Source organism: Peromyscus leucopus, chromosome 2 (genome assembly GCF_004664715.2).
Source record: "Peromyscus leucopus breed LL Stock chromosome 2, UCI_PerLeu_2.1, whole genome shotgun sequence".
Classification (NCBI taxonomy): Eukaryota; Metazoa; Chordata; class Mammalia; order Rodentia; family Cricetidae; genus Peromyscus; species Peromyscus leucopus.
Window position 1 is genome coordinate 47,471,602 of NC_051064.1, and position 27,440 is coordinate 47,499,041.

Sequence of the window (27,440 nt, forward strand, 5' to 3'; positions counted from 1 at the left end):
AATGAACACATGTACAGTGTTCATAGCTGGTATATTAACAACACACTCTTCTAACCATTACAATTACACTCCATCTCATGTAACAAGGTTTTCACCAGTGTGGCTGGAGGTAGATAATGATCTTGTCCTTATATTCTATTTCATGAAATTTGTTATTGACAATGTATTTATCAGGATTTGATACCTTCAGATGTCTTAATTTTGTGGGGTATATATTTTAAGACCAGCATTCTGTCTTGTGGATCCCAAGAACCCCCTAAGCATCCAAACTCACAAAACCCCCAAACAAACCAAAACCCAGAAAGGACAGGGCCGAAGCACTTTTTAATAATATAGAGCTGTTGAATTTAATATAAAATATTAGTCTTCTATGAAGTTTCTTCAATATTAAAAAATTCAAATTTATATAATATTAATTCTTACAACAACCATTCATTTTTCCCTTTTTTAAAAATAAAAATTACATTTAAGTAATTAATTAATTAATTTGTGTGCATGTGTATACAAGTGCCAAGCTGAAAGGCTAACTTTTGGAAGTTGCTTCTCTTTTCTACAATCTAGGGCCCCAGAGATCAAACTCAGGTCATCAGGCTTGGCAGTAAGCACATTTCCTTGCTGAGCCATCTCTTCACCTCTCCAGTTTTATTCTTAATTGTTATTGTGAGCTGTTATTTAGTTTTGGACCCTGTCTTAGTTAGGGTTTCTATTGCTGTGAAGAAACACCATGACCACGGCAACTCTTAGAATGGAAACATTCAGTTGGGGTGGTTCGCTTACGGTTTCAGAGGCTCAGCCCATTATCATCATGAAGGTATACAGTTATGCATGGTGGCATGCAGGCAGACGTGGTACTGGAGAAGTAGCCGAGAGCCCTATATCTTGCAGTCAACAGGAAGTTGACTGAGATACTGGGCAGCATACTGAGCATAGGGAACCTCAAAGCCTGCCCCCATAGTAACACACTTCCTCCAACAGGCCACACCCACTCCAACAAAGCCACACCTCCTACTAGTGCCACTCCCTGTGAGATTATGGGGTCAGTTACGTTTAAACTACCACAGACCCCAAATCTAAAGCTTCACTGTATTCTGAAGAAGGGTTTTGCCTTCCATCCAATTGGTTACAGTCATTAAGTTCTATAGAGAATATTCTCCTAAAGTCTTATTATTTATTTACTTTTTTTTTTTTTTTTTAAAAAAAAAAATCACAACTGCTAACAGACCTCTTGCTGATTCTTTGTTTGGGCAGACTCCATGCAATTGGATTTTTCAATGTGCTCTTTTGCTAAATCTTTTCGGCATTAATATTCTTCCCAGCACCAGATAATCCTGTTCTTGGGCACTTCTAACATGTGCAGTTCTTGTTCAGTCTACTAATATGCATGACCCTTATCCCTGTATGTGTAGGGAACACTGGAAAGAGAATGACATTTGTACCCATTATTACTAATAAGACCTTATATGAATTCACTTTCTAATAGAGGTTTTGATGTCTAAGTCTGAGGAGGTAGAACACACCATCTTATCCAATGAAAAGGAACTCAGAGCTCGGTGAATTGAGATGCCATAAGCAGTCGCTCTGCTCCGGTAAAGAAAGGATCTCTATTAGTCAGTTCCCCATCACTGCACCAAACCTTGAAGCTAAACAATGTACAATGTGGAAAGACTTAGTTTGGTTACAGTTTCTGAGATTTCTGTTCATGGTTGCTTGGCTCTTTTGCTTTGGAACTGTGGTGGTGCAGTGCATCATGGCAGGAACACATGGTAGAGGAAGCCTGTCTGCCTCATGACAACTGGAAAGAAAAAGGAGAGACAGACAGACAGGAAGAGACTAGATTCCCAGAATCTTCTCTTATGGCCACATCCTAATAATGACCACTTTTCCATACTGTATAAGATTTGATAATGACAATCGATGACTGTGATCTGGATTACATATTTACTATATTATACTGCTTTCACTACTGAGTAGATTCCCTAATTACAAAAACAAAACAACAAACCATCAAAAAACGTAAAACCCCCAAACCCAAACCAATCCCATTTATTGTAAAGCTGATGTCACTTTATGATGGCAGCAACCTCACGTGTCTTTGTTCATTGCGTATCTTCATTGCACCATATGTTTGGGGGCTCGAGTTAATCTGCTGTTGCTTTTTCTGTTCATCACGACCCTAGGAGAAACAGGTTGTGTCACATTTATGTTACATAGAGACCAGTGTACCACAGGATATACCGCTGAACTTTATAAATGTATTCCCTATGACATCACACAGTGAGGAAATCTAACGATGCATTTCTCAGAATGTGTCCTTTCTGTTAAGCAATACATGAGGACAGATATTTAATTAGGGGAAGAGATCACCCATTTCAAACTGCTTTCTCTTATCAGGATTATGTGCTGAGTAAATTGTGAGTAATTATAGTCCTGGGATGCATCTCTAGGAAATAAGAGAAAAAAGTTAGATGTATAAAATGGTTCATTGAAACATTATTCAAAATAGCAACACTTTAAAACAACCCATTGTCCACTAGAGAGGAATGGTTGAATATTGATGATGTCTCCAAATGATAGATAATTATCTTATTGTTTGAAAATGACAGCTGATGACTTTATAGGAACTGTCAGCCTGTTATATACTGTGAAATTAAAAAAAAAAACAGGATACAGACATGTGGTTTTTTCCTACCACCAACACGGAGATTCACTGGGCAAAGGAGGAAGTGGGAAGCAAGCAGAGGGTGTGAGATAAAACCTATGCTGGCATCTCAGTGGGGCTGGTCACAGGCATGAATGGAAGGCAAGAGGGGCGGGGAAAGGTGCAGGGCAGTTCACTCACTAGTGATAACACTGCATTGCTGTTGATCCCACGAGGAAATAAAGTGACAGTCTAAAACCTGTTCCATAGGCCCTTGTCTAGACAAGGTCACAGTTTCACTGAGAGCTTTTTGTAAACTTTGGAGCATTTCAGCTGTTAATCTATTCAGATTATATTTAAAGTCTTCAACAAGGTGTGATTTATCTTTTAAAATAATCACCCTTTCTGGAATAAGCAGTATGGCACAGACAGTCACTAAATATTTAAATTTTAACAGTTTTCAAGATCGCTCTCTGTCCTTGAATGTTTGTTTAAAATGATTTGAATATAACTTCTCCAATCGCAAAGCAAGCAGAGGCTGAGCTGACACTAAGGACTCATTATTTTGCCACCAAGAAAGTTGCAAAAATAGTATTTATTAAGCTCTTGGGACTATGTTGAGAACTAAACAAGTTGCTCAAAAGATGTCAGAGCTTGCAAGAGGCTTGCCTTGACTTTGAAAGTAGACTGGCAAGGTTGGAGCATAGACTCAAAAGGCCAAAGGGGACTTGAGAAATCCTACTTCCCATTACTCACTCTCATGCAGAACTTCAGTTAACCCATCCTAGAAAAATGAGACCTTGCTTTTTAATGGCATTCAGGGAGGCATGTGGTAATCATATTGAGGAATGACTTTATGAGTAGACAATAAATATGTCCACATATCAGTGTTATTGCACTTGAAAAAAAAGCATTGCTCAGCCATAGAAAAACTTCAAGGATTAAAAATGCCTGTTAGTCACTAGCTCTAAGGTGGCAGTTTGTTTCTCTGAATTTCCATGGTCTGTGTGCAGGGAAGCAAAGCAGATTCATACAATAAATTGTGTGCACATACACAATTATATTTAAAAGGAAACCCAACTGCACACATTTCTACAGAGGACTTCAAAATAAATTATAGTTTTATCAGATGACACATTAAATAGCTTTAATACAGCCGAAATCACTTAGGATATGTAGTAATTTCATTCATTGCTTATCAAAAAATATTGATTGAACCTCCTATTTATTTGGGGTTTGATTAAATCTTGTGTTGTTCTGTTCATCATGACCCTAGGAAAAACAGGAGGTCCCACATATGTATTGCATAGAGACCAGTGTACCATCAGATAAATCCACTGAACTTTATGTAAATATGCTCTTTGACAACACACAATGAGGAAATCTCCTAAGGATGTGTTTCTCATAACGTGGGATATTTATTTTCCCCCTAGACAGGGTCTTTCTCTGTAGCCCAGGCTGGCCTGGAGCTCATTATACAGCCAGGCTGCCAGGGAACTTGTGGAACTCCTCCTGGTTCAGACTCATGATTGCTGAATTTATAAGCTGGAGTCCTCATGTCTGGATATGGAGCCCCTTTCTTTGTGAGAAGTACCATGTTAGGTACCATAAAGCCTGTGCAGACACACAAAGGTGGTCCTGCCCAGAAATAAACTGAGGAGCAAGAAGGAGACACAAAGAACACATGCCTATTACCTAGGGCACATGTAATGAAAGACTGAAAAAGCTGAAGCTATCAGGGCCTTGGACTTGCTCTGTAGATTAAATGTTCTTTTGATAAGCACATTCATTCTGTCAGCAAATATGTACTGAGTCCATGGCAAGGCACTGTGCTGGTAAAGAGTAAACAGTAGTGAAAACAGACTAGATCCAATTTTTTTGAGCTTATAGTATGATGAAGAGATAAGCATAAAATCACCAAGTAAAGCCAAAAAAAATATCAATAAGTGCAGGGGGTAAAAATGTGTTTGTTTCTTAGGGATGCCATCAAAAATGCTACAGCTGTAGGGGAAGGTGTGTGTGTGTGTGTGTATATGTGTGTGTGTGTGTGTGTGTGTGTGTGTGTGTGTGTGTGTGTGTGTGCAGCACATGCCTTTAATCCCAGCACTCAGGAGGCAGAATCCCAGTGGATCTCTGTGAGTTCAAGGACAGCCTGGTCTACAGAGCGAGTTCCAGGACAGCCAGGACTACACAGAGAAACCCTGTCTCAAAACACAAAAAAACAAAAAACAAAACAAAAAAGCTACAAACTGAGCAACTTAAAACAACAGAGATTCATAATCTTTTTTCTTTTTGTGGTTCAAAATGCCAGAAGCCAGAGATTAAGGCCCTGGCAGGTTAGAAGGTTGAGGCCGGGCCATCTTGTTAGCTTCCTGTGGTTACTGACAATCCTCAACATTCCTTTGCTTTTGGCAACATAGCTACACTCTCTGTCTTCTTTGTCACATGATGAGACACCCTCTTTATGAGTCTGTCTCTGTGTCTCCATTTCCCTCTTTGTATAAGGGTACCAGCTATATTGATTTAGGGCTAATTTAGCATGACCTCCTATACTAGATTCCCCAGTTTCAAATACTGTCACATTCACAAGAGCCAGGATTAGGACTTGAGTTCTTCCTCTTCTTCTTCTTCTTCTTCTTCTTCTTCTTCTTCTTCTTCTTCTTCTTCTTCTTCTTCTTCTTCTTCTTCTTCTTCCTCTTCTTCTTCCTCTTCTTCTTCCTCTTCCTCTTCTTCTTCCTCTTCTTTTTAACACACAGTTTAAACCCAAATAGGGAAAAATAGGATTAAAGTGTGGGATGAACAGGACAGGATGTAAAAGCAAAGAACAGTAGGTGCAAATAGCATGTGGACTTAATTCAGATTGAAGGCACCCTCTCAGAGGACCTGGCATTTAAAGTGGCTCCTACAATGAAGAATTCTGTTGATGCAGTGCGCAAGAACCTTTGCCTCATTGTACAGTCTAACCAAAGGAAGGAACAGAAAATTCCCATTCTCCCAGCAGTGCCCTTTGAATCCTCATTGCACGGTTCATCAACAGGAAGCAAGCGGAGCCTGTGCAGGGAAGGGCTGGGAGGTCTCTTGAGGTGAACTTTTATTTAGGGATGCAACCTCAAGACTTGCAGCCTAAACGCACTGGGAACCATAGACAATGCCAGTTTTGCAATTATAGATTGCTACCTTCAACCCAGATGCCGTGTGGTGGTTTGAATGAGAAATTTCACCCCCAGGCTCAGGTATTTGAACACTTGGTCTCCAGTTGAGAGGCAATTGGGAGATGTATCCTGGTGAGGAAGGATATCTCCTGTGTTTTGAGAGTCTAAAGGCGCATCACATTTCCAGTTTTCTGCTCTCTGTGCTTACTGCTAAAGATATGACCTCTTTGATTCCTATTCCCACCACCATGCCTGCCATGATGGACTCTTATCCCTCTGAAGCCATAAATTAAAATATATTCTTTCTTCTACAAGTTGCCTTGACCATGGTATTTTACAATAGAAACAGAGAAGTAACTGATACGTTGTCTTATTTAGGGTTTCTGTCACCATGTGTCCTGCACATGTCTCTCTGATCTCAGACCTCTTCCTGAAGATCAGTACATCTCTGTTCATAGTTCAAGTCTTTGCCATTAGTTGGTGTCTCCTAAAGAAAATGAAAGGAAGGAGCCATGTTAAGTCTCACAGGGATAACATTTCTAATTCGGATGTCCTGTTGACACCCACTTCTGAGTTCAAAATCAGATTAGCAATGCTTCTAGAGAGGTGCTGATTAAGTGCTGGGAGGAAGGGAAGGAACAGAAGGTTCAGTGTTGGTCACAGGACACCACACACCTAGAATGTTTTTCCAGTGAGAATCTACATGGGGGATGGAAGCACTCACAGTGATAAGTCATGCATGATGCTACAAAAGAGTTAGGAAGAATTCACATCAAAGGAGCAGTAAGTAGTAAGTGTTGTGTTCCTTCAGACAGAAGACTGTCTGGTTGCAACTCTGGGTTTTCCTCTAATGATCTTGGGAAGCTCAAAGGGCATGTTGTCATGTCCTTTTCCCAACTGCATACATCTCTCCATCCCATCCCCTTGGCCTCTTAGTAGGGCATCCATGGTCACAGAGCTTCTGCTTCCACTTTGCTCTGATTCTCTCTGATCTCCTTAATCACATCCTTTCTGTTCAGAGAGATGAGTCCTTTAGGCACTGCGAAAAGAAGACCCAGAAACATATCATCAACAATCATGTTATATAAGCTTTGTCATGAAATTTCAGGGGACATCCTAAGGTACCTACAGGTACCTGGCTGCTACCATTCATGGAAAGGGACTTGCAGATCCTGAATGCAAGACACTTGGATTAACATCAGGCAGAAAGATGACCAATGCAGTTTATCATCAATGGGTTAGAAACAACAAACTTTCCAGGCATGAGGTCCTGACTCCTAATGGTAATTGAGTCAACTTAATCAAAAGCTTTCTTACATTCCTTGTCATTCACTAAATGATGGATTGCTTTGAGGGCTCAAAATGGTAAGGAACTATACAAGTGACCTGAAGTATAAGCACCCTGAAGTCCTGACATTAAACAACTGAGGAAACACATCCAACACATGGTCAAAAACTCACCAGAAATGGAACCTTCATTAATCCTGAAACCAAAGAGCTCAGATGAAACCTAAATGAAACTCCAGGACAATCCCTGAAAGGAAAGTAGGCCAGTTGAAACATGAATCCATAGTAGCTGTCTTGGTTAGGGTTTCTACTGCTGTGAAGAGACACCATGACATGACAACTCTTATAAAGGAAAACATTTAATAGGGGCTGGCTTATAGTTTCAGAGGTTTAGTTCATGGTCATCATGGCAGGAAACATGACACCATTCAGCCAGACATAGTGCTGGAGAAGGAGCTGAGAGTTCTACATCTTGATTGTCAGGCAGCAGAAGGAGACTGTGTGTCACAGTGGGCACAGCTTGAGCATAGGAGACCTCAAAGCCTACCTCTACAGTGACACACTTCTTCCAACAAGGCCACAGCTAACGTGCCACTTCCTATGGGCCAAGTATTCAAACACATGAGTCTATGGGGGCCATTCCTATTCAAACCACCATATTCCACTCCCTGGCCCCCATAGTCTTGTAGCCATAACATGATGTGGAAATGCATTCAGTACAACTTCAAAAGTTCCCATAGTTTAAAACAGTCTCAACCCTGTTTAAAAGTCCAAAGTTCAAAGTCTCTTCTAAGAATCATTCAATCTCGGGCTGGAGAGATGGCTCAGAGGTTAAGAGCACTGACTGTTCTTCCAGAGGTCCTGAGTTCAATTCCCAGCAACCACATGGTGGCTCACAGCCATCTGTAATGAGATATTGTGCCCTCTTCTGGCCAGCAATCATACATGCGGTATACATAATAAATAAATAAATCTTAAAAAAAAAAAAAGAATCATTCAATCTCTTAACTGCAATCCCCTATAAAATCAAAATGAAAAAGCAGATCACATACTTCCAACATACAATGGTAAAGGATATACATTACCATTCCAAAATGGAGGAAAGGGGCCATAGTGAGGAAATACTGGACCAAAGCAAGACTAAAAACCAGCTGGGCAAACTCCAAACTCTGCATCTCCATGTCTGATGTCAAAATGTGTTGTAGAATATTATTTTAAGTTATGTTACATTTGTTTTTACTGTGGAACATTTGTTTAATGATGCAAAGATGTGTTAAATTCTTTCATGTTGTATTTGTTTAACTCTGTGGAGCTATGTTACTATGCTTGTCTAAAACACCTGGTTGGTCTAATAAAGAGCTGAATGGCCAATAGCAAGGCAGGAGAAAGGATAGGCAGGGCTGGCAGGCAGAGAGAATAAAAAGCAAGAGAGATCAAGGAGAACAAAGAAGGGGCCAGGCATTTTGCCACACAACCAGCCATGGAGTAAGAGTGAAAGTAAGATTACAGAAATAAGAAAAGAAAAAAAAATCTAGAGGCAAAAGGTAGATGGGATAATTTAGGTTAAGAAAAGCTGACTAGAGCCAGGCAGTGGTGGCTCACGCCTTTAATCCCAGCACTCGGGAGGCAGAGCCAGGCGGATCTCTGTGAGTTTGAGGCCAGCCTGGGCTACCAAGTGAGTTCCAGGAAAGGCGCAAAGTTACACAGAGAAACCCTGTCTCAAAAAAACAAAAAAACAAAACAAAACAAAACAAAACAACAACAACAACAAAAAAAAAAAAACAAAAGAAAAGCTGACTAGAAATAAGCCAAGCTAAGATCAGGCATTTATAAGTAATAATAAACCTCTGTGTTTATTTATTTGGGAGCTGGGTGGTGGACCCCCAAAAGAGCCAAACAAGTACCAAAAACAAACAACAAAAACACTCTTCAGAACTCCAACTCCTTTCAGCTTTGTTGACTGCAATGCACTTTTCTCTCTTAGGCTGGTTCCACTCCCTGTTATCAGCTTTCCTTGACAGATATCCCACATTTCTGGCATCTCTAACATTTTGGGTTCTCCAAGGCAATCCAGGCTTCACCTTCACTGCTTCACACAATGGCCCCTTTAGGACTCCATGCAGGGACACCACTGCCACATGCCTGGCCTCAGCAGCTTTCTTCAGTCACACAGAGAGATGCTATAACCCTCTTTTTGTATCCTTGACTCTAAAGCCAGAACCACATGGCTGGGGCTGCCAAGTTCTGCTGCTTACTGGGGCTGGAACATGGCCCCTCGTTCAGTTACTTCTTCATCAGCTTTCTGTTTTTGATGGTTTTCTGCATGGCCTAAGTTTGGCTATTCTGGAACTTAATCTGCAGATCATGCTGGCCTCAAACTCAGAGATACACCTGCCTCTGTCTCTGGAGTGTTGGGATTAAAGGAGTACACCACCATGCCTGGACCTAAGCTGTTCTTTAATTCCTTTTCAGAACTTGGAAGTTTAGCTGGGTGGGGTGTTATCCTGAGGTTATCACTCCTTTTATTCCATTTAATATCTTTAATATGTTTATCTCCTTGAACACAGGACTTAAATCCATTCTATTTCCTGGTGCCCCTTTTCCCCTTGAACTGTAGACTTCATAGTTTTCCTTGCTCAAATTGTTCCTTTTCATTATATATCTTCATAGGAGTGAGCACCAATAACTATACAACAGAGTCAATACTAGGCTGTTTTGAGATTTCTTCTACCAATGAAATTAACCTAAAATTCTTCACTTTAGCTTCTGACAAACTTTTCAGACAAGGGCTAAAAGAAGCCACATTCTTTGCCAATATATCACAAGAACAGTCTCTAGGCTACATACTAAGATTCTTCTCCTCGGAAACCTCTTGAGCCAGGTCTCCACAGTTCAAATCACTCTCAGAGCCACTGTCTTCCATACTCTTACTAGTATGGCCTATTAAGCAACACTTAAAGCATTCCACTGCTTTCCTAACCCAAAGTCCAAATTCCTCCAAACAAAAACCTGGTCAGGCTTACCACAGCAAGACCCCAGTCCCCGGTACCAACTTCTGTCTTAGGTTTTCTATTTCTGTGAAGAGACATCATGGCCACAGGAACTCTCATGAAGGAAAACATTTAATTGGTGCTGGCTTACAGCTTAGTGGTTTAGTCAATTATTGTCATGGCGGGAAGTATGGCAGCATGCAGGCAGGCAGACATAGTTCTGGAGAAGGAGCTGAGAGTTCCACATCTTGATCCTTGGGCAGCAGTAGGAGACTGTGTGTCACACTTGGTATTGCTTGAGAATATGAGACCTCAAAGCCTGCCCCCACAGTGACACACTTCCTCCAACAAGGCCATACCTAACAGTGCCACTCCCTATGGGGCAAGCATTCAAACACACCAGTCTATGGGGTATTACCTAGTCTAACCACCACATACATTTATCCAGGGCTTGAAAGGACCATAGACATAAGAAGTAAACTCTCAGTATTTTCATGATGAGGTTGGCATGGCTGTTTCCTAAAGCATCTTGGGAATGCTCATGTGATTCTGAGAGGGAGAACCTCACTTCCTGTTGTCATTGCAGCAGAGCTTCATCCCTTTTGTGAGATGAATGCTAATTGGAAAATGATACTTTATCTTTTATTTTCTAACTTCCTTTTTATTTATACTTTGTGTCTTCCACATCATGCATTTTGATCTCATTCATTTCCCCATCCCTTGGTGTCTGCCCTCTGCCTTTGCAGCCTTCCACCAATAGAGTAAAATTTAAGAGAAAAAAAGAAAAAGAGAAAAGAAATAAAAGGAGAAATCTCATCATGGAAGCCACAATGTGACACAGTGAGTCATGCAGTGAACCCTTTTCTCCATATATTTTTACTTGCAAGTGTTCATTGCAAAGAGTCATCAGTCTGGTTCGAGGCCGCTGGTTTCTGCTCCACTATCGTTGCTGGGCCCTCACTGGGACTCCACTTGGATATCCTGCTATTTCTCCTTGTTGTGGTGATGCTGCAGCTTTGGGTGCCTGCAGGACCGGACCCTTCTTGTGCTTCTGCAGATCATAGATGGGGTGGATGTTGGGATGGGCCAACTCATAACCCTGGTTCTGGGCCTGGGTAGTTGCAGGGCTGGTCAGCCTGCCAGCTTTCTTCCATCTTCATCTGCAGGGTGAGCTCTCCAGCCCTGCCCCAGCTAGTTCACCCCTTAGAGGGATGAGCAAGGGGTGGGGCCGGTTCTCCTGCTTTCACACCCTCCTGGTCAGCTCTCCCACCTCTGTCAGTAGGGGCTGCCCAGTCGAGGTGCAGGCCCCACTTTCCCAAATGCTGCAGCTGGGAAGGGGGAGGGTCAGCATCCTCACCCACCACAGGTAGCAGGGGCAAGGGAGGAGGAGGCCATCTTTCCCTCACCCTCACACGGCAGATGAGGGGTGTGTGGTCAGCTGTCCCACTCTCATACCCTCAGGGCCAGCTCACGCTTGTCTCCACCAACAGGGTCAGCTCTGAACATGATACTTTAGGAAACAGAATAGCCTGTTAGTGTTTTATTGCAGTTATTATTTATGACGTTCTGATCAGGAGATGGGAGATGGGGGCCTTGTAGGGTTCACCTCTGTCATGGCTGTACTTTGATCATTAGAATCCCTTTGTTTGCCATTGTGATTGATTTTACAAGTAAGTCTTGAAAACATTCATTTACACCCATTGTTCTAATATATAATGCCATCCACCGTTGATCTCTTTCCATGAACAATAAGAATTGAGGGTCTATGCCATTACCCGCAGTTTCATTTAGTGCCATTATCTACCATATCCCATTCTTATTATAGAATCACTTCAGACTCCTGGATACTGACTTATCAATGCGTGATAAGGAAATTGTATTTAAAAACAACCATCAAAGCAAGGAGTGTTACACTTGAGAGCCCAACCTCTCAGAATATCTTAGTTCCTCCCTTTCAGGATGCTTCACTAGTGAGTATTTATTATTCCTAATTATTTAATATTTAATATTCCCCTAATAAATACACTGCTCTCAGCACTTACGATCAGCTCTGGTTCCAAGTCGCATGCAGCACAAGTTTGGCCTTGCAAAGGGATCTGAGAATACTTTCTCTGTAAGCCGAGTTCTGTGTCATTTTTAGGCATGGGTTATGATTTAGTGTGAATAAATCTGATCAGAAATAACACACAGAAATTTAACTCTTCATGATGGATTTGTGCATGCTAAACAGCTACTCTACCCTTAAGCTATACTTATTGACACAGAAATTTAACTGGAAAGACTTGATTCACAGATACTAGTTGTGGAATCCTTTCTTTAAGCCAAATGTTATGTATTAACCCAATGTAGGAAACATGAAAATGGAACCAGTTTGATTAAAACAAGGGCTGGAGGCAGAAATGTCCAGAGAGCTTCAAGATTCTCAGAATGTGTGAGTCATGAAGCCACGCTCAGACCTGTGATTACCGAATCATGTAATTAATGAGTCCTTGTGGCATGAGACCCTACCATGGGTCCCTTGTGGAAAGAAAATAATGTAAGTTGTAGATTTTAATATTCCCCTCATATATAAAAAATCGACTTGTTCCCGATTACGCGTTTTTGTTGGACACAGAGCTTCTGTACCAGATACCTGTTGTTGTCTTTGCCTGTCGTCATCCTCCTCCTCCTCACCCTCCTCCTCCTCCTTGTCCTCGTCATCACCAGCATCATTGCTATAGTTACTGTTTTAAAGCATTAAATTCTTCCTCATTGGAAAGTGGAGCAGAAGTAGAGGCAGAAGAGTCAGAGGTTTTGCTTGTTCACCTAAACGAGTCATGGGCTGGGGTGGGCTTGGGGAGAGGGAGGAGAATAATTTGACAAACTTTGCCTTCAGACTATGTTCAATTTCCTCCCTTCCCAGGCTCAGCAACAAATAGACAAAAGAGCAAGTTTTCATTGCAGCCCATTTTATTTCCTTCCGGTGGAGGTGTGAGGAGCCACGTTGTGCACAGCTGAAGGGAAATTCAGCACAGGCCCCACTGACAGGAGGAGCCGTATGTGAATGCCTTCAAGGTGCTGAGCTCGCAGACACAGTGTGGCCGATTATTGCTGTTATCAGCCACCAGAATGTGTAAATTTAAAAACAGCAGGTTGCCACTGCTCCATCTCTGCCCATCTCTCAGACTCTGCCACTCTCCCTCTTCCATAGCTGAAGCCTTCCTGACTCCAGTGTACAGCTCAGGTGAGGCCGTCTAGAGTCCTGTTATTCTAAGTATGACTTAGGGACCTGCAGCGTCGGCACGCACAGCTATCTTGTTAGAGATGTACAATCTTAACCCTCCACCCTCCCGAATTAGAGTTTGCATTTATTTTAGATTCCCATGCACGGTGATTAGAGACACATTGCTATAAAAGCAGCTTCCTGCTCTTCCCACTCTAGGGACTGACTGCCTGTAGCCCAAATTGGTCCCTAGCGTAAATGCTTCCTTGATGGTAGCTGACGTTTGCTCATCCACTTGTGTCTTTGGTCTTGTTATTACTGACTGTTCCTAGGTTGGTCATCACTGTGCTGGTTTCACTCCTGCCGGCTGCCATGAAGTCTCAGATGGTTCCAAGCTGGAGCGTCTCCTCGCATGCCTTCAGCGTGGCTTCCTAAATGCTCTTTGGAAACTGTATCTGCTATGGTTTGAAGTGCTTCCCTGGGCCACGTGCGAGGGTGGGAAGAAGTTCGGTTGTTGAAGGTATTCCTTTGAGGAGGATGTTAGGAGTTCAACCTACTCCTGTTTCTTTCTTTGCTTCCTGCCAGCCGTGAGAGGAACAGCGTCCATCTGCCACACCCCCTATTATTACACACTGTGTTGTCACAGACCAAAGCAACAGGATCAAGTGACCTGAACTGAGGAGACCCCCTAGAATTGTGAAAACTGTACTTTCAAATAAGATTATTTGTATCCTCCTATCCTTTTATAGTCTCACTGTTAGCAAGCCTCATTAAAGAAATACACGTGCACATTGTGAAAATAGGCCCAAGGGTGGGTGTTAATCATTAGAATAGCTTTAAATTAGTTTAAAGGATTTATTTATTTTTATGTTATATGTATGATTATTTGCCTGTATGTATGTATGTGCACCATGTACATGCCTGGTATCTGCAAAGGCCAGAAGGGAGTATTGGATACCAACAGAGCTGGCGTTACAGATGATTGTGAACTGCCATATGGGTGCTGGGAGCAACCCCAGTCCTCTGCAAGAGCAGCCAGTACAATTAGCTACTGATCCATCTTTCCAGACCCTAGGTTATACATTATTAAAAGGCAGGGGAAAAGTCTCCAAACAGCTATCAGTAAAGATATAAGGGCCAGTTCTCTCGCTTTCACATCCTCAGAATCGGTTCTCCACACCCTTACCTTCAGGGCCAGCTCTACTGAGTGGTGTCATGTACGACTCACTCTCCTCAGTGTTGCAGCTGCTGAGGGGTTGCGCTCCTGCTCTTATGATCCTAAGGTCAGCTCTCCCACCTGCCTCAGGCATTGATGGGTAGTGGTGATGGTGAGTATCTTTCCCCCACCCATGCCACTACAGGACAGATGAGTAATGGGGACAGCCCTCCCAAGATCACAACTTCAGGGCTGGCTCGCCCACACCTCTGCCAACAGGATTGGCTTGATTGTGCTGCCCAGGTGAGGTGCAGGGCCTGCTTTTCCAAGTGCCTCAGCCCCAGGAGACAGGGGCAGCTCTCCCACTCTTATGGCCTCAGGGCCAGCTTTCCCACCTGCCTCACTGTAACAGGTGAGCTAGCCAGGGCAATGCTGGAGAGCTCACCCTGGTGGCTAAGAACAGGCGAGAGCTGGCAGGCTGACCAACCCTGCAACTAGCCAGGCCAAGAACGAGGGTTGTGAGTTGGCCCACCCTGACATCTACCCCATCTATGATCTGCTGGAGCACTTGAAGGGACTGATCCAAACCTGCAGGATCTCCACGACACAGGGCAACAACAGGATCCCCAAGAGGAATCCCAGTGAGGGCTCAGCATCCATAGTGTAGCAGAAATCAGAGGCCTCGAACCAAACCGATGACTCTTTACAATTGAACACTTACTTGAAAGTAAAGATGTGTGGAAAAGGGTTTACTGCATGACTCACTGTGTCACACTAGAGCTTCCATGATGAGATTTATTTTTCCTTTTTTCTTTTGTCTTAAATCTTATTTTATTTTGGAGGAAGGGGGTGGATAGGAAGGGACAAGAAAATGAATGGGATGGAGATACATGATGTGAAAGACACAAAGAATAAATAAAGTTTAAAAAAAGATATAAGGGAATAAATTAGCCCATTCATAGATTAGTGTGCTCTGAAAATTTATTATAAGAATATATTAAAAGAGGGAGGTATATTAGAGGTGGCAGACATCAATTCATCTTATATATAAATATATCTTTCTAAGACATGCATTCAAGTCCATTGAAAAGCAAGTGATAGAAAAATTACCACAATGCAATTCCATTCATTTTTTAAAAACCACATATGTCTATATCTATATAATTTTTCTATATGTGTATATATATGTAATAGTCATATGGGTTAAAAACATTGAACAAGACCAAGATCTTTGAGAAAGAGTAGCTGGGTATGATGGTGTATGTCTGTCTTCAATCTGCATCATTCAAAAAGCTGAGGCAAGAGGATGTTAAGTTTGGAGCCCGCCTGGTCTACATAGCAAGACTTTATCTTTAAAAATTAAAAAAACAAACAAAAAAAAAAAAAGAGCTGTAAGAGTACTAATGATCTAAAATGAGGAGAGGGGGTTGGAGAGCGTAAGAACGAAGGGACTCATTCTTTCACGATTTGTCCTATCATCCTTGTGTTGCTTAAATGTTTACAGTGAGAATATATGTGTGTAAAAGTTGCCTAATAGTAAAAAGCAATAGAGAGAAAAATGAAGAGAAAAGCAATAAAAATTTATTACTAGACAGCTAATAATCAAGAGCTAATATGTGGCTTAGATACTAATTGTCATGGGAAAACTTTAAGAAACACAGTTGAGTTTCTCTGTGAGTCACATTTCCCTCAGTTGTCAGTCCTCCAGGGCAGGAAGAAGAGGAGCACCATACACCTTGTTCCTCAGATTCTTCCAGCCAAAGTTTCTACTCTCGGACAGCTGCTTCTGAAGTGTCTTCCAAAGTGGCATGTCACTGCATTTCTACAGCATCATGTGAGGCTTCAGACACTCTTTCTAATGAACATCTATTTCTTGGTGATTTTCATATGAATTCTGCTAGTGGCTAGTGATTGTGTACACTTTTATGTGCTTATTTGCTGTATGAATTGATTAAAGCTCTAAATTCCAAATCCCAAATTACAGAATTTCTAGAAGAAAATGGAGAAAATCTCTTTTTTCACTTGAGTTAAGCAAAGTTTTCACAGGACAAGAGAAATCCCACCAAATCATACAAGGAGAATGTTGTAATTTGGAACCCATGAGAAGTTTTTAAATTTAAAATTTAAATGTAAAATCCATTTGTAGGTGAGGGTTTCAGCACAAGATGTATGTGAGGGGGGTGCAGTAAAGAAACTCCCCACATGACCACTCTATGGTATGCTTAAGGGGAAGGTTTTTATTGTAGATATGAGAGAGAGAGAGAGAGAGAGAGAGAGAGAGAGAGAGAGAGAGAGAAAGAGAGAGAGAGAGAGAGCAGCCAGTAGCATCTGGAAGAGTCCAGAGCAGAGAAGAAAGAAGGAGATCGAACATGGCCAGGAGACTGGACATGGCCAAGGCTATCTATGAACTAGGGAAGAATGGGAGGGGATAGAGAATAGAGAGAGAGCATAAAGAGCAGATCAGAGCCCAGAAGAGTGAGAATATCTGGATTATAAGAAGGGTGAGTAGCTGGAGGGTGGGGAGGGAAGAGCTGGGAGACTATTGGCATGGAGGCTTTGAAATGAGGAGCCTGGAGGCTAACATGGACCTTGCTTGCTATGCTGACAGGAGCCACAGGTATGTGCTAATTGGAGAGTCATGTGTCCCTTTTGCCAGAGGCAAGGGCAGTGACCCCTTTTGATAGACGGGAACCAGCTTCACAAATTTCTGAGGAATGCTGGCTCTTGTCTAACCACTAGAAAATTTCCTATAGTCCAGTTGAGGTCATTTCTGGATATTTGAACTGCCTTTTGGAGTCGAGGGAATTGGACTTTCCTTTGGACCTGACACTATTAACATAATGAAAAGTTAAAATCATAGACTAGGAGAATTTTTTATACTATATTTCTTTATTGATTCTTTGGGAATTTTATATCATGCACCCCAATCCTGCTCACCTCTCAGTCCCTCCATATCTACCTATCACCCCTGTAGTGTCCCTCCCCCAAATGAATTCCCCAATATCCCCCCCAAAATAAAAGAACCCCCAATAAAAACAAAACATTTAAAAAAACACCTAGCTCCTTTGTCTTTCCCGCCTCTCCAATACTTCTTCATTCATCCTAGTGGCATTGGGAGCTGCAGTGTATCATGCAGTATACCCTTTTGTCCAATCAGCTCCCTCTGCAAAATGTTCATGTCAATGAGTCATTAGTCTGGTTCAAAGCCTCTGACCTCTGGCACACCATCATCACTGGACCCTCACTGAAACTCCTCTCAGATATTTTGCTGTTGCCTCAAGTCATGGAGGTCCTGCTGCTATCTTTCCACAGGACCAGTCCCTTGGTGTGCTCCAGCAGGTCATAGATGGGATAGATGTTAGGGTGGGCCAACCCAATGGCCAGGATATGGGCCTGGGTGGTAGCTGAGCTGATCAGTATGGGCAGCTGGGACTACCTCCCTCAGGTGAGAGGCAGAACCAGCTCTCCTACCTCTATGCCATGGGGGCCAGCTCTCCCGAGCCTGTGGTGAGGGAACCGGCTCTTCGATGTGGGGAGGGACCAGCTCTCCTGCTGCAGTGCCCAGTGAGGGGCAGAACCAGCTATCCCAGGGTCAGTGAAGGGCAGGCTGGCTCAGCACAGCCCTCAGATTCCAACATGCACTGTTCCTATGGCTTCCTGTGGTAACATGGTGTTGGTTTTTAATGGTGCTCTTAACTCTGCGAGGAAAAGTCACGAAACATGACAGAATCCACTAACAAGGGTTTTATTAAGATGAGGAGAGAGGAGTAGATGTGCACAGGCCTGCAGAAAGACACGTGTGTGAAGGGGGCCGTGCCTGCGCACACAGGCCCATGTGGCTGTTCCACGCATGCACATAGATCACATGGTTGCACTGTATACTTTACAAAATCATGTGGCCATGGAGTCCTGGGTCACGCAACACTTTTGACCTGGAAATGACTGGGTGGAAATGACTAGGTGTCCCGCCAGGCATGCCCAACTGTAGGGGTGTGTTGGGAATTTCTATCACATGGGACGTAGAATCAACACAGACCCCAGCTGCAGCAGGACCGTGGATCCAGACATGGCCCTTGGCAGCAGCTTGAGCCTCAGTGTCACTATGATCCTGGTGACAGCACAGGTCACCCAGATCAGTATGGCTCCAGTGAGAGCATGCCCCTCAGACACCAACATGGCCCTTGGACACCCTAGGTAATGGCCCAGATCCCTGGCATCAGCATGGCCTTTGATGGCATCAGAAACCACCAACATCAACACAGACCCTGGCTTCTATAGGGCCACAGATCCAGATGTCATCATGGTCCTGGGTGGTACCACAGGCCACTCAGATCAGCATGGCCCCAGAGGCAATGTAGCCCTCGGGCACCAACATGGCCACAGGTGGTGGCCCAGATCCTGGGCATCCTTCTGGCCTTCGGTGGCAACATGGGTCATGGATGTCAACACAGAACCTGGCTGCAGTAGGACCATGGATCCAGACATGGTCCTCATGGCAGCCCGGTCCTGGATGTCACCCTGGCTCCCAGTGGCAAGCAGGCCACCCACATCAGCCTGTTCCTTGCCACCTTTGCTTCTTCAGTTCTGTCTCTTTCCACAGCACATGAGCCATTCCACTTGTCTTTCTCCACCGTGTATTTGCTCGTCTTAACAGCACCTTGTGGCACCGGGTAGGCCTGTGGATGTCTGCAGCCAGCCCGGACTGTGAGGACCCAGGCTAGTCTTAGGAGAAATATTTTTAAAGCATATGAGAATTTTCCTCTTAGTCTTATTTATTTATTTATTTATTTATTTGGTTTTTTGAGACAGGGTTTCTCTGTGTAGCTTTGCGCCTTTCCTGGGACTCACTTGGTAGCCCAGGCTGGCCTTGAACTCACAGAGATCCGCCTGGCTCTGCCTCCCGAGTGCTGGGATTAAAGGCGTGCACCACCACCGCCCAGCTAAAGCATATGATTATGGTTTTTTTTTTTCTGTGTGTGTCTAAAATATAAAAAGAAAATTTATAACAACAAAAACAAAACAACCTAACAGAACATGACTTTTAAAAGAATTGAACATTTCCTCAACTGCTCTGTTAGTGATGTCTGAAATTAAAGGGGAATGTTCTTTCTTTGGACGTACACTTAGCAAATATCTGATGATCAGAGACTCATCTAGATGTCATTTTTATTATTCTTTTTTGCTGTGATAAGTATCCTTTTGTGGTTTTCATCTACATTTTTTAATAAACAACTAATTGCTTTAAAATGACTAATATTTCACTCTGAATAAGTAAATACATAAATTTCTCCACAAAGTGTAACTAATTAGGGACACGGTATGCAAATTGTGATCTAGTTCTGTTATTCCTCTCCATTACAAAGAATTCTGTCTAACATTTTGTGGGGGAAGACATTTGGTAAGGTACACTTTTGCCCTCTCCTTAGCTTTTCAACTCCTTTGTGTTTCATAAGGTAAGATAGACACATCATTTCTTTTTTATTTTGTAACAAAGGTAGTGCCCTCTAAACCAACATGTCATCACCAGGTGTGATAGCCAGCCTTTTGTTACTATGAAAAATACCCAAAAACAATTTAAAAGAAAAAGGATCTACTTGGCTCCTTTTTTGAGAAGATTTGGTCTGTGGTCATCTGACTTTGTTACTTTTGGGTTTTAGTTGAGGCAGAACATCGTGACAACAGGAAGGTTTGGCAAAGGATGCCATTTATCCTATGGGATCTGCCTTAGTGAGGGTTCTATTGCTGCGAAAAGACACCATGACCAAGGTACCTCTTATACAAGAAAACATTTAATTGGGGCTGACTTACAGTTTCAGGGGTTTAGTTCATTATCTTGGCAGGAGGCATGGTGGCACACAGGCAGAGAAGAAGTAGCTGAGAGCTGTATCTTGTCCTGCAGGCTGAGAGGGAGAGAGACTCTGGGCCTGGCTTGGGCTTTTGAAACCTCAAAGCCCACCCCTGGAAACACGCTTCCTCCAACAAGGTCATACGTATAGGAACTACTATTCCATAGACTTCTGGGATATATGTATTTATATTTTAAAAAGAATTTAATTGGTGTTATTCTACTTGGAGTAGGGGTTGCTAACACTATTCCTGGAAGTCACAGATTATCAGTCACAAAGCTCAGTACCAGAATTGGGATATTTCCCTTTGAATTGTTTATCAAGCGGTCCCAGAGACCCTCAAAACAATACAGCCTATAGACAATGCTCTTGTTTGCCCACTGGAATTTGATAATAATGTCCTATTTCTGAAGGCAACCAATATTTTGGTTATAGGACATGAAGAAGTGAGTACTTTTACACTCTTGCGGATATGTGGATTCTTTGAATGTCCACAGGTATATTTCTTATTGTGTTGTTAAAAGTATGTTTTTAAAAATGAGGTAACTTTAAAAAATGATGCTAATCTGTTCAACAACTATTCTGCTTTTGGTCCTAGCTTTAAATATACTCCTTTACTGCCTTAATTGCAAGGTTTTCGTACCCATTCCTCTGATTTTTTGCTCCTACTTCTCACTGCAAACCTGATTAAAACATCTAGTAATACACACGACACAGCATGGAACCTTGGGATTTCTTCTTGAAATTAATTAGTCTGTCTCTAAATTAAACCTTCCACAAAAATCTCAGGGCATGGACAAAATGTAGATATGTTAAGCTAGAGTATGATAGGAGGAGGCTCTAGTCCAAGGCCCAGGAGACGTCATTTCCATCAGAAACCTCCTAACACAGCCTTTACAGTTCATGTTCCTATTGGTATTCTGCTCTTCTGAGCTCCCACTACAATAGTTCATTAAGTTCTGCTTAGAACATTCTAGGGCTTCACTAGCTTTCATCCCCCAGCTTTTCCATACTCTTTCAACAAATCACTTCAAATGTCTCTGACCCACAACATCAGGTCTGGTCACAGCATTGACATAAATTCTCAGTGCCAATTTTCTGTGCCAGTCAGCTTCTCATCACTGTGAAAAGAAAAAAACAAAACAAAACAGTAAATTCACTTACTGGAAGAAAAATTGACTCAGTTTCAAGTGTTTTAGTTCACGGTTGGCTTTGTTGCTTGTAGACTTACTTACACTGAGACGGAATATCATGTTGACAAGCACCTGTGGTAAAGTTAGTTGCTTACCTTATGGTGGCCAGGAAGCAGAGAGTAAGATCAAAGATATAAGGACAAAAGGTACCCTATACAGGCACATCTCCTGTGGCCTACTTCCTCCAACTGGGCACCATCTTCTAGTAACGTATTCAGTATCGTTTCCATAGCATTGAAGGTCCATTAAGGGAAAGCTGTTAATTTCCAGTGAAAACATTGGAATCTGCCTCTAAGTGGAGACTTGCCATCGTCTTCTTCCTTAAGTGAGGATCCAGTTGGGCTGGTCAATAATCTGTCCAAGGCACCCTCCACCCTCCGCAAAAGACAGATTTACTGAAGCCACGGTAAAGGGATAGGAGGAACTGTACCTGCCTATCCAGAATTCCCACCCCTTAGGGCAGTCCCTACAAGCTGCCATGAAGTTCTGTGGGGTCTGTTCCCCTGAGTTGACTCAGAAAGGCTGAAGCTTCCTTTTTCATCTTTTCTGTCTGATGCTGAACAGAGCGTAAGCATGCTTTTTCTGGTACTTTTGGCTTCCCTAACACTTGGGCTGCCCTTCCTGCCATGTGGCCTCTTGTCTGCATGAGGTTAATCTTCATGTTGGCTTAACTCAAACAGCATGTTGGGTTTTTTGTTTTTTGTTTTTTGTTTTTTTCCTTCTGTATTCTCCTCCTCTGGGAAGCTGCTGAGATTTGCAGTTTGCTTGCCTTGGGATTTTTATTTTAAACTTTAATAAAATTGTCCTTGAACTTTCATTTGATTCCATTCTTAAATTCTTTTGTTAATGAGACTGAGAACCTTAAGAGGGGATTTTTATTTGCCTGGTATCAGTATGAGGCAGCAGTGATTTGATGAGGTTAGTGTCTGTGTGATTCAATCAACTTTCAGTGTCAGAGACTTTAACCAAACACATGAGCCTTGGGGGAGACATTTCCTATCCAAGTCACAACACAGCACACCTATATTTAAGCAGGAACAATGCTCCATATATGTGATAATTCTGGGGAGTGATGTTTCCGAACCACCACAGAGCAGCAACAACTGAATGTGGTTCCCTTTATTTGTTCCTGACTCTTGGGTCATGCAGACCTTGAAGTCACCATTATAAGGACAGAACTGCCCCCAGGCCCTTTATATTACACCCCCCTTTCTCTCTTTTGAGACAGGGTCTCACTGTCTAACTCTGATTGGGTTGGAATTCTATATACCAGGCTGGCCTCTCCTTCCCACATTCTGGGATTAAAGGTATGTACATCATGCCGAGCCTTCTCTTTATTTCCAACATAGATCCCTTCTTTCAGCAACTTTATTCTTTCTTGTGTTGTTGTAGAATATTATTTTAAGATGTGTTACACTCGTTTATGCTGTAGAACAGTTATTTGTTTAATGATGCAAAGATGTGTTGCATTCTTTTATGTTGCATTTGCTTAACTCTATGAAACTGTGATACTTTACCTGCCCCAAACACCTGATGGTTTAATAAAGAGCTGAACAGTCAATAGTGAGGCAGGAGAAAGGATAGGTAGGGCTGGCAGGCAGAGAGAATAAATGGGAGGATAAATCTGGGAGAAAAAGAAGAGAAAGCAAGAGAGCAAGGAGAGGAGGATGCTAGTGGCCAACCACCCAGCTACACAGCCAGCCATGGAGTAAGAGTGAAAGTAAAATTTACAGAAGTAAGAAAAGGAAAAAGCCCAGAAGCAAAAGGTAGATGGCATAACTTAAAGTTAAGAAAAGCTGGCAAGAAACAAGCCAAGCTAAGGCCGGGCATTTATAATTAAGAATAAGCCTCCCCTGTGATTTATGTGGGAGCTGGGTGACTGCTCCCCCAAAAAAATACAGAGTAAAAAAAAAACAACTACATTGTGTGTTTTGTCTTCTTTTGAGTTCAGTTTGGAGATGTTGGAGGATTAAGAGTTTGGTAGGGGAAGGCAGGGAAAAATGGCTATCCACATAGTCTAGCTTCACATACTCCTAACATTTGCAGATTTCTGGAAAGACTACATATGGCAGTTCTCACAAATTCTTGTTGTTTTGATTTATAATCAACCATCAATTAGTTAAAAATGTGATGATGTTGTAATCTTGAATGGCATTTCCTTGTCGTGGATTTAATGAGACTATTTTTTTCTTGTGTATTTTTATTGGTTTGATAGTAGTCAAATCTTTGCTGTGTAAATAATTTGTAGCATACTGTTCAAAATCTCGAATGTGCCATTATTGACAGATACATGTTCACTCCTATTGTTTTTAGTTTTTATAAATTTAAAAAGAATGCTTCTTTAACTTTTTTTTCAATTTTCCTGAGAATGAGTAATGAAAATATAGTATGTACACACTGTTGTACCCAAAGACCACCAAGAGACTAAATCTGATGCAAAAGCAAAGAGTCTTTTTATTGTTGCGAGTTAACCCGGGTCTCTCATCCTTACATCTGATGCAGCAGCAGAGCAGGAGAGACTCTGATTAACAATCAAGCAGTGTTTTTACAATGGTTAGGGTAGGGGATCAGGGAGAATTCCAAGTCTATATAGTTACAAGCTGAGGATTGGCGCTGACTTCAGGTTTGAGATGCTTGGTTTGAACTGACTGGGAGTTGCAGCTGCAAGGAAATTGCCATCTCCTCTAGCAGTTCATGTCAAGGCATCTATATCACCAGCAGACCATTTCCTCTGATAGACATCCCATTTTCATACACAGGAAACTCATTCCCACTGACAGCTATGATATACACTCTATAACAGCAGAAAACATCCCACAGGACATATCTGCTGCTTTGTTTAGTATGCCAGTTATGTTATATCATATCCTTTAGGTTATGTCAGAAATTGTCTGGAACACTTTTTTTTTTTTTTAAATAATTCTTTTTTATTTTTTTTTATTTTACAATACTATTCAGTTCTACATAATAGCCACAGATTCCCTTGTTCTCTCCCTTTCTGCCCCCCTCCCCTTCCCCCCAGCCCACTCCCCATTCCCACCTCCTTCAGATCAAGGTCTCCCCCGAGGACTGGGATTGACCTGATAGACTCAGTCCAGGCAGGTCCAGTCCCCTCCTCCCAGATTGAGCCAAGCATCCCTGCATAAGTCCCAGGTTTCAAACAGCTAACTCATGCAACGAGCCCAGGACCTGGTACCACTGCCTAGATGCCTCCCAAACAGATCAAGCCAATTGACTGTCTCACCTATTCAGAGGGCCTGATCCAGTTGGGGGTCCCTCAGCCTTTGGTTCATAGTTCATGTGTTTCCATTCATTTGGTTATTTGTTCCTGTGCTTTATCCAACCTTGGTTTCAACAATTCTCGCTCATATAAACCTCCTCTTTCTCACTAATTAGACTCTCAGCGCTCCACCCAGGGCCTAACCGTGGATGTCTGCATCCAGATTCCTCAGTCCTTGGATGGGTTTATGGCACAACTATTAGGGTGTTGGGCCATCCCATCACCAGAGTAGGTCAGTCCCAGCTGTCTCTCGACCATTGCCAGCAGTCTTTTGTGGGGGTATCTTTGTGGATTTCTGTGGGCCTCTTTAGCTCTTTGTTTCTTCCTATTCTCATGTGGTCTTCATTTACCATGGTCTCCTATTCCTTGTTCTCCCTCTCTTTTCTTGATCCAGCTAGGATCTCCTGCTCTCTTTCCCTTGACCCTCACCCTTCATTGCACTCTCCTCCACTGCTGGTGGGAATGCAAGCTTGTACAACCACTTTGGAAATCAATATGGTGCTTTCTTAGAAAATTGGGAATCAATCTCCCCCAAGATCTAGCTATACCACTCCTGGGCATATACCCAAGAAATGCTCAATCATACCACAAGAGCACTTGCTCAGCTATGTTCATATCAGCATTGTTGTAATAGCCAAAACCTGGAAACAACCTAGATGCCCTTCAACTGAAGAATGGATAAATAAATTGTGGCACATATACACAATGGAATACTACTCAGCAGAGAAAAACAATGACATCATGAAGTTTGCAGGCAAATGGATGGATCTAGAAAAAAATCATCCTGAGTGAGGTAACCCATACTCAGAAAGACAAATATGGTATGTACTCACTCATAGCAGGATGCTAGATGTGGAACAAGAATGACTGGACTGCTACTCACATCACCAGTGAGGCTACCTGGAAAACAGGACCCCAAGAAAGACACAGAGAAATGGATGAGATCTACATGAACAGCCTGGACATGAGTGAGAGCACTTTTTTATTTTATTTATTTATTTATTTATTTATTTATTTATTTATTTATTTTTGTAGCTCCTAATTGTCTGGGTCTAGGGGCAGAGGAACAGCTTATCCTCTGGTGGGTTTTTTTTTTTTTTTTTAGAATAATTTGTCCAAGGGCCTGCTGCCCCCAGTCTGACCCTTCTCTAAGATGGCTGCAACCTTGTCATCCTCTCACACACACAATGCAGTACTGTTCAGTCACAGAATATTAAAACCTGTCATTTGAGACAATACATATAAATGGTGGTGACTATGTTAAGTAAAATAAGCCAGACACAGAAAGATAAATAGTGTAACAGACTGCAGGAGCCCAGTGTGGGTGGCAGCCTTCTTTCCTTACCCCATCCCACTGTACCAGCTGCCAACACTTGAGGCACTCTCCCTGGAAAATGGTTGGTCACACTGGCCAGTTAATCGGGTAAGTAACCATCCCTCCCTTTCCCATCCTTCAATTCCAGCCCCTCAGTCTCATCCCCAGCTTTTCAGCAGACCACCTGCTGTCACCTCTCCTTCCTCTTTGTCCACAGTTCCCAGAGGGTAAACAACTCTACTCTCACCATCTTCCTTTCTCATGCTCCTAAAATCCAGAGAGGGCAACAGAAACCAAGGAATGGAAAACGCACCCAACAAAGACAAGAACAGACATTAGCACTTGGCATTACAATCATCCTAAACCAGATGCCTGCAAACGCCTTCATAAAAACACAATCACATTGTGTAAAAACACAATATGTCTCCACTGGGGCCCTGCAACCCTACACTACAGTAGACCCTGAAAAATGCAACATAGCTGAAGCACAAGATAAGAACTTGAAAACAGCTGTGATGAATATGCTCAAGACCTTTGCGGTGGCCATGTCAGAGGAGCATCAGGTGACAACTGACTTCAGGGGATCAGCCCAGCAGGAAGCAAAGCTCTCATGGGTGAATCTCAGAGAGACAAGGCTCCAGGTGCCTCGGCCCCAGAATGTCTCTGGCTACCGTTGTGTCTTTGCATGTTTGCTGCTGCCATTCTTCTCTGGTATCTGGCACGGTGTGTGAACGGGCGTGGGGAGACTCCAGCTGACCTTAATGTAGCGTGATTATCTCCTGGAAATACCCGGTTCTACTGGGCATTTTACCTGTGGATTATTATGAAGATGATTTCCTCCTAAGCTGTACTGTTTAACTGAAGCAATGATTTTATACAATTATAGTGTTAGTTTAAATAGAATTTTGACGATTGAGAGTTTTCAATAAATATAGTAAGGGATCATGACAGAGGTTAATTCAGTGGAAAAATGAACATAGGTAAAGGTACGATAAAATGTTGTCCCTGCTTCTCATAAAGCAGGGGCTACAGAGGATAGAAAAATAGAACAAAGAAATGTCGTACAGCTAGTTTCTCTTGAGGAGCCTTATAGGCTGTGACTTAGGTTAATGATTAAGAAAAACAACTGAATCTCAGAAGCCCAGCTAGCTTAAATTCTTTAAATCTTAATGCTGAGAAATGTGTTCACAGATTTTAGAGTGCATCATAGCTAAAACAAAGCTTTAAAAATAAAGTAAGGTTAGGTTAAGATGTTTTTGTTAATGGCTTTGAGGTAGAAAATCTTAGAAAGCAATCTAAAATTTAGAAAGGTACATAGTTGAGTGAGGGACTCATTAAGGTCAGAGAACAAGAACAAAGCAGCCCAATTATTGTTGGTTGA

At 42.4% G+C, this 27,440-nt stretch overlaps 1 pseudogene; it reads right to left on the bottom strand.

The window, feature by feature from the left end:
• Nucleotides 1-2,065: 2,065 nt before the first annotated feature.
• LOC114699408 overlaps nucleotides 2,066-27,440 on the bottom strand; it is a 64,112-nt pseudogene continuing 38,737 nt past the window's right edge.